Source organism: Poecilia latipinna, unplaced genomic scaffold, assembly GCF_001443285.1.
Source record: "Poecilia latipinna isolate Pla-1442-1.1 unplaced genomic scaffold, P_latipinna-1.0 Scaffold1219, whole genome shotgun sequence".
In the NCBI taxonomy this organism is placed as follows: Eukaryota; Metazoa; Chordata; class Actinopteri; order Cyprinodontiformes; family Poeciliidae; genus Poecilia; species Poecilia latipinna.
The window spans coordinates 114,246-121,696 of NW_015113835.1; the positions used below are offsets into that span (position 1 = coordinate 114,246).

The 7,451-nt window shown below is 36.5% G+C and overlaps 1 long non-coding RNA gene across 1 annotated transcript; it reads right to left on the reverse strand.

The window, feature by feature from the left end:
• Window positions 1-1,213: 1,213 nt before the first annotated feature.
• On the reverse strand, window positions 1,214-5,678 carry LOC106960715 (uncharacterized). The gene is made up of 2 exons (XR_001427628.1): window positions 5,069-5,678; window positions 1,214-2,188 (listed from the first exon to the last, which is right to left on the reverse strand). It is a non-coding gene; the product is annotated as an uncharacterized LOC106960715 (long non-coding RNA).
• Window positions 5,679-7,451: the final 1,773 nt, after the last annotated feature.

The following is a 7,451-nucleotide window of genomic DNA, read 5'->3' on the forward strand; positions in this document are numbered from 1 at the left end:
TAACAGGAAACATGGGGATGCATGGAACTTTATAACCAAGACCTTACACTGTTTCATCGTTATGTAACTGAGGCCATAAAGACATCTGAGCTTAAAGGCGTAAATAATAGCAAAGAAAGGTTAATTAAGCAACACACAAGGATCTGGCCATGGGAATAAGAAGAGCTTTTAGTTTATTTTCCTTTTTTTTCTTATTAGTTTTTATTTTATGTTGTTTTTCTAAAGAAAGCTGTATGACTAAGTGAGGCAAATGAAGCAGTGGGGTTACTTTCTAGCCAATTTAAAGCCATTAAGACAATATTTACTATCAGTTTATGTGGCAAATCTCCAAAATTCTCCACAATTTTGGCTTTTAGTTAATATGCCTTTGTGTGTTTTTTTTTCTTCTTCTGTGTCAATTGCCTGTTTTTTTTTTTATGTTGCAGTTTACCAATATCGCCTTAATTATTTCAAATGTTTCATTTTAAACCAGAAGTGGTGTATTTTTATGTCGTTAGGTAAGCTGGAACCACAGCCACAGAGAGGTTAATTTCTATTTTTTTACCTTAACATTGTTTTTTTTGTTTTTTTTATATATATATTTTCTTGTGATATGATTTTATTTATTTTCTAGCGTTTTGTTACATTGAACTAGGCTCCCCTCCCCTTGACAATTTTCAGACTCTTTGTTCCTATCAATAATTATGAAAGCAATAGAGTAAGAGGTAAGAAAGTAAATAGCACAATTTTGTGTCATTTTGCAAAAATGTGTTGCCTTCGTTTGTCTGGTTTACCGCCGAAGCTCTGCTTTAGTGTGACTCAAACACACCACTTGTTGTACTGCTGCTGTATGAACTGAACAGAGACGCAGGAGTCCTGCGACGCCCGGACTGGCGGATCGGTACCGACGTGCTGCTTTCTTCAGCTGGAGTCTGACCTGAGAGCACTGCAGGGCAGCAGAGAGGCGCAGGAAAGCAGCAGAACTGGACGATTCATCACTCTTCAGTGAGGGAAGCAGGAGGGAGTGTTTGTTTTTTCTTTTATTGGGATTCTTCTGATTCTCCGAGATGGACTCCTTATACAGCTGTGTCCGCATGTGTCTTCACTCTGTCAAATGTGAACCTGAAAGCACACTTGGAGTGGTGTCAGTGATCTTACTAAAAATAACCTGCTGTCATTATGTGACTGAGGAACCAAAAATAACACACTCGGTTGTGTCACCAAGTCCCTCGCCTTTTTTTTTTTTTTTTTTTAAGAAAATAAAAACAAAAAACGGCCTATTTTCTATCGCGGTGGAGTTCAGACGTCTGACCCAGCACCCCTTCTCCAAAACAACAGAAACAAATCTTTTCTCTAAGACTGTCAGTCACCTTGGAAATATTCTCAGGTCAGTATTCGCTCTGCTGTTGCTCCTGCAGTGCATTGTGGGGAATCCGCGGTCCGGCCCTCATGACACGACCCCATCAGGGTGAGGCCTCCTTCTCCTCCTCCTCCTCCTTCTCCAAATCAATCAACTTCTGCTGTATATTGTCTTTGTGAACGCTCGCTGGGAACCTTCGCATGCTGCCCGGCGCAGAGGAAAACCTCAGTCACCTCTATATTGTTCTGTTCCTGATGTTTGTACGTATGCGTGTATGTATGTGCGTGTTCGGGGTTCAGTATGCGAGTATTTTAAAAAAAAATAAAAAATCATCTAATGTGGGGGAAGAAAACAAAACGGACACGAGTTCAACCACGACGAGCATCGCAGGCAAAGGAGGAAAAGTCGTTCTATGCAATGAATCCTGTTTGAGAAAAACCTGAGGAGGTGAAGGCATGTGAAGAACAACGTAGAAGGAAGTCACAGTCATTGTTGATCACTCCTCAGTTAGAAACCATGTCTGCTTTGTTTCGTTTTCGTGAAATTTTGTAAAAAAGAAAACACGTCCATTCTCCTTTGATATGGGGAGCTAAAGACATGTTCACAACAACTGGGAAGTTTCACTTGTAACATGGCCAGGAAGCCTTTTGGGCAGCAGTGGAATTGGTAAAAGTATTTAAGCAGTCATTGATCTGAAACACTGTCTAGTAAACAACAGCTCTATAACATATATATGGAGAGTGAAATATCCAAGTTGTCATGAATACGTCTTTCCCAGTTAATAACTTTGTTGATTAGTTTAGGGGAGCTGAACTGGGTTCACAGAAACACTTTCTAAAGATTTGTATACTTAACTATATATTATAGGTGTTGGGCTGCTCAGGGCTTCTCTCCTTTTTGATGGCCAGAAACAGAATTTGCTATAATAATGCCATTGTGCAGACAATGTTTCTCCAGAGAACGTCTTATGCTGATCTCAAAAGAAAAATCAAATTTAGGCGTTTAAAAAACACACAAATAAATATAAATCTATAGATTAGTTTTAAATTAAATACTGTAAACTGCTACTGAAGCATAAGATGTATCTTTCTATGGTGCTGTAAAGCATTCCTGGTGTGATTATTTTTGGGTAATAGTGAGTTTGGAGGCAGGTGTCATAGTGGAATGTACACTGGAAAGTAAATGTAGAGAGCAAAAATCATTTGCCAGTTTACATAAATGTGTTAACTTTTTGGTAGCAGCACACTAAGGGAATGTGGCTAAAAATAAAGGTAATCAAATACAAAGAAAACATAATTTTTTATGTCATTTAAGAGGATGTCATGCTCCAAAAAATTGGATCACAATAGAGGCATTTAAAATCGTCAAATTGAAGTCTGTGACTAAATTCCCAATAATACCTGATGGTGTTTCTTGTGTTTGCAATTTTCATGCTAGCCACACACCCACTCTTTGTGCACAATTTGAACATAACATTTAATCAAGAATTACAATTTTAGGCAGGCATAGTTCCAAATATTTTTTTGACTTAACAAATGTTAAAGTTTTCCATCCTTAAGAAGTACATTTACACCACAGTAAAAGAAAAAAAAAAAGTCCCTATTGAGTGCAGCAGCTAGATGTGTGTTATGTGACGGGAGAGCTGTGTAGCTGAAACACCACAGATTAAATTTTAAGATATTCAAAGCTAATTTAATTAAGGGGTAGTATATATTTCTCTGTAAGCCTTATTCACATTAACTCCAATCACTTTGGAATACTTTGCTAGCCAAACTATCAACATGTCGCATGCTAGCTAGCGTTAGCCTCGTACTTCACCAAACTACTCCCTATAAAAACATCAGCAGGAACAACTCGAGAGTTTACTGAAGCTGTATGTGTTGAGTCAGATATAACTTTATAAACAAATTGCAAAGCTATGTGCATTTTAGGTGCGTTATCAGGAGATTATGATCGCTTTTCTGACCTAGCTAACCCTCTGGTGGAGCAGCATATTGATTCTGACCTGAGGAAACCCCCATTGGGACAAATAAGCAAGAAAAACCTAAGTATCCAGAATGTCTTTGGTTAGATTATGTAATATGTGTTTCTTTTAGTGCATATATATATATATATATATATATATACACACACACACACATAGACACACATTCCATAGATTTTAATAAAATAGTGTATAGGGAACAAAAGCCCCTGACTGAGACCTCAATTACAAAAAAAAAAAAACTCTCTCCAAACCTTTTTAGAACTCTTATGCGACTTTCACAAATCACTTGTCCATGTAAAAATAGTCTATATATTTTTTAGAAATATTAAAAATATAATTTATTCTATGTAAGAATTTATTTTATCAAATGGAGAGGAGATATTAAGATAGCTGGAATAAAGGCTAAAACAGATCTAGACACAAAAACACTATATGATGAAAAATATCTTATATAAAGATCGCTCTATTGCTTATGTTATTGCACAACAAATATTATCAGATTGTCAAACCATAAATAGAAATTCTGCCTAAACAGAGTTTATTTTATTTAATAAATGATATAGTTGCTAAGTTATTTTACCTTTGTTCCAAAAACTTAAACAGCAACAGTTCATGCCTTTCCAATAAGTTTGATGCACATGATCCAAACAGAGTTTATTTTATAGATGCACTGCCTCTAGATCAGTGTCTTAAACAAACTCAACAAAAACGCTAAAAGTAGAACAAATGATGCGTACGAAAGTTTAGATTTGCCCAGTTTAACACCAACTTCCTCTACTTTATGTCTTATGTTTTTGGAAGTTTGTAAAAAAAAAAAATCTATATATATATAAAACTTAAAACTAAGTAAAATGATCCTCAATCACTTCTGCCTCAGGAAAGCACACACGCTTAATGCAGCCTTGCAACGGAAGACATTCAGACGACGCTAGAAGACCGTGAGCGTGTTCATGCAGGTGCAGGAAATCAGTGTGTGTGTGTGTGTGTGTGTGTGTGTGTGTGTGTGTGTGTGTGTGTGTGTGAATGACACAGCCACTAGCACACGATTAGTAAGAACTGTGCAGAAATAAGGTTATTCCACTTCTTATTTATATTTGATGTGTTTGCTTTTTTTCCTGTCTTTTCTTTTTGCTCCTGCATGAATACAGCCAATGAAGGTGACTTAAATATGCATAGCAGTAAGGGCTTCTATACTACAATACTGGTCACTGAAGAAAGCCATCCTGTTACTGCCCTCCAGCCAGTCATGGAGTCTCTGTCCTCACACTGCATGGTGTCTTTCTGTATCTAGGAGTGCACTGGACTAATCAGACCACAGTAAACACATCACAGCCTGTTTTTTTTTTTTTTTTCACCAGTGTTTCAACTACAAAAGTCATGAAAAAAAAATTTATTTGCTTTCAAATGTAATACAGTTCTTATTAGTTTGTAATAGAAAACAAATGTACAGACATGAACCTGTAAGAAGTTTGTGTTTTAAAAGAAAGCTTTGAACTTGATTAATCTGACTTCCACTGGAAGACTTTATACTTTTTTTTGTTTTTGCATTAAAATGCACCATCGGTTGCTTTTGGGAAATCCAGGCTGTGGGTGTTTGTTGTAAAACCCAAAAGGTAGCATCTTTGTGCTCGCACTGAACAAAGCTCCAGTGCTCTTTACCATCGGTCAACGTGTGACAGGATGTGATGCAAGATTTTCAAACAAAACAAATGCGTACATAAATATATATATATATATATAACAAGTAAATGTTTCATATAGGCGAGAGGTTATAAGTAAAAAAGAAGCCATGAGGAAAATTGTCCGTTTGTCACCGTCATTTCATCTTTTATCTGTAAAAGTGACAAGTGCATGATCTGGACACCTTCCATGTTTTCCCCTGTGAGCCCAATCACTACCCCAGCCACCTCTCTGACCTTTGACCCCCCCCCACCCCCCCTACCATCCTTATTCCAGTGTAAATACCAGATGTGAACCGACCGGAGTCCACTCCAAACAGACAAACATGTAAATGCCAATGAGGGACACGTCCTGTACAACATGTAAATCTCAAACAAAAGTCACCACACACATACACACACACATGCACAAGAGGCGTGCGAGAGAGAGAGAGGCCTTTGTATTGCAAACAGCGACCCCAGCTGCAGCGTATGTAAGTCAAGAACTCCCTGCCGAAACTTGTGCTTCTTCTTTTCTTTTCTTTTTTTTTTTTTTTTTTGTACGAAAACGACAAAAACAAAACACAAAAAACCTGGAGCCGTAATCAGCTGACAAACTGCATTGTGTTTGTTCGTGGCTGGCTTGTATGGACGGTTTAAAAATCATATTTAAAAGAAAGAAAAAAAAAAGAAATAATTGTATTCGGATATGGAATTAAAAAAAAAAAGATATTGGTCTGTGTAGAGTTTCTATACATGTTGTGTTTGTTAAACGAGATGACATCTGAAACAAAACAAAAAAAAAAAATATATATATATATATACACGAGAAAAATATTTTGACTTCCAAGTTCAGGGTGAATCGTTACGTGATGAAGATTCAGGGAGAAGGCGAACAAAACGATGCTCATCTGGGGGTCGGGGGGAGGGGCTTTAAAAATAACCCAGCTGATTGAAAAAAAGAGTAAAAACAAAAAGAGCCTAAAAACGACAACGTGTTCCATTCACTGTTGTAAGTGCAATGAGCTAAACTTCCTGTTTCCCTGTTGTAAAACCTTGTGTATGTTTCCGTGTATTCCTCTTGTAAATGGGTGTAGTAGACCTGGTGCATCATGCCATGTAATGTGATGAATGACAAATTATGACCTTACAATACATTTCAATCAGGAAAATAAATAAAAGACAGATACATAAAACAAAAAAAAAATTGTACGTTTTTATTTTCATTCTATCCATCCACAGTTTGTTGATTTCTTAAATGAAGCGAAGTCTTGTTTGACTAACTCAGCTATTCTTTTATTGTGCTTTGACCGTTTCCCTTTCTTCAAGTTGATTTAGAGGGAAAAGTGAGAGATCAGGAGGAGAAGAGCAAAAGATTCTTGGATTAAGAGAAAAATTTTGCATCTTTTTTGTAGTTTTTCTTAGTTGCTTTCAGAATTGAATTTCTCAAAACTACTTCATTCAGTGGTTAAATCATTGCGTCGGTTGTGCGCATCAAAAAAAGCAAGCAGTTTCGTGTTCCTATTAGCGGCCTGCAGCGTTTCAGCATTTATGTAAGTTATGTACAGTTCTCTGCTTTTTCCTACATTTCCAATTGCTTATTTTATGTCGATCAAAGCTGATTATTCAACAGCTCTCTGTCGAATAATCTCAACCTCCACAATGTCATCACATAAGTCTTTAAATTCAAAGTGCTTGGGCAGGTGGTCATAATATGCCAGACACATTTCTACGCATTTTCATTTTTCCCCCCCCCAATTCTGTCCTGAATAGGTAAACTGCTCCCAGGTGAATCCAAGATGTATTTGAATGCATCATGTCTGATACTTTATACAAATGGTCATATCGTCACGACCATTTGCATAAATGATATGACCATTTAAGGTAATTACAAATGACTCATATAGAGTACAACACTATACCAATATCATAACTTACACTTCAATTTATGTCAATAAAGTCCGAGTCACAGTCAAAAACTGAAATTAGGATTTTATTAGTAGACATTTCCCCCCCACCCCCATTCATTAACCAACTGAGCTGTCTGCTGCATGGGTAAGACCCTCTTTACATTCCCCCCACCTCAAAATAAAACAGCCGGTACAACGTTCTCACCAAAAAAACAATTGCTTAAATACTAAAAAAATAAATCAATTGCACAAAATAATGTGCCATTTTGCTTGTGATTACATCTGTGCAGCACATGTACACATATATAGACATCGACAAAGAAACCGAGCAGTCAAAACAACATGAGGCGGCTAAACAGAGAGATTCACGAGGCAGCTGGTCGAACCTCAGCGCTCAAACGTCCGACTGTTACATATGTTGGCTGGCAAGTTAAATCATGAGAAGCAAAATTCATATTAAAAAAAAAAAAAAAAAAAAAAAAAAAAAAAAAAAGAAAAAAAAAAAAATTGGTTTTTTTTTTTCTTTTTTTTTTTTTAAAATATTTTTTTTTATATAA